Source organism: Anarrhichthys ocellatus, unplaced genomic scaffold (assembly GCF_004355925.1).
Source record: "Anarrhichthys ocellatus isolate YVR2014 unplaced genomic scaffold, GSC_Weel_1.0 scaffold31, whole genome shotgun sequence".
Taxonomy (NCBI): domain Eukaryota; kingdom Metazoa; phylum Chordata; class Actinopteri; order Perciformes; family Anarhichadidae; genus Anarrhichthys; species Anarrhichthys ocellatus.
In genome coordinates, this window is record NW_022280061.1 from 1,602,941 (window position 1) to 1,603,871 (window position 931).

Below are 931 nucleotides of genomic sequence, written 5' to 3' on the forward strand. Positions count from 1 at the left end.
TGTGTGTGTGTGTGTGTGTGTGTGTGTGTGTGTGTGTAGGAGAGGTTCAGCTATGCATGGACGGCAGTGATAAGAACACAAGAGGAGAGCAACCTTTACACCGGTAGAGTTTGCGTGAGCGTGTGCTTAAACAACATGAACAAGACAAGTGTCTGGGTAGTGAAAGAGGAGTTCCCCCCCCCCCCGATTCAGTTGGTAGCGTTAAAGTCACAGAACACTCACACAAACACACACACACACACAGCCGGGGAGGTTTGTAATGATGATGGGTCCGGCTCAGGTCATCTGTCTGTGTAATCAGTTCTGTTCACGGGAGAGAGCAGAGTCCACCTTTGCTCTTTATCTGTGTTTGTCTCATACGAACCCCAACACACACACACACACACACACACACACACACACACACACACACACACACACACACACACACACACACACACACACACACACACACACACACGCTGGTGATTAATCACCATCTACTCTTACTCTACGCGCAGCTCCACCCGGGAGATGTCTAGGAGACGCTACAGGGAGAGGACAACATGGCAGAATATCTGCCTCAGCGATCCCAATTGCGACCATTTTGTTCACCACGGTAGTGATGATGATTACGTGATCATCGAAAAATGAGGCAGTCCGTCTGCAATTTGCCCCGCTTGCTGTTACAACCATATACAACTTAAGTAGGCCATGTACGGGGGAATGTTTCCGCATTGCTGATGGGCCAATAAATGATTTATTGTGCAGCTGTAGCCGAAGAGCTGACACAAATGTAATTTCACGTTACGTGCAAGAACAAACGCACACTTTGCTCATGAACATACCGGTATTTTTAACTCCTTAAACGAGCGTACCACTCATGCGTGTGGACACTGTAAGGACATACTGTTCGTTCTTACTTTTGTGTTTCCACACATAGGGGGGGGGG

The 931-nt window shown here is 48.2% G+C and overlaps 1 protein-coding gene across 2 annotated transcripts in view; it reads right to left on the reverse strand.

The window, feature by feature from the left end:
* The window catches only part of mxi1 (max interactor 1, dimerization protein), a 53,300-nt gene that overhangs the window by 6,579 nt on the left and 45,790 nt on the right, over positions 1-931 (reverse strand). The window lies entirely within an intron of this gene.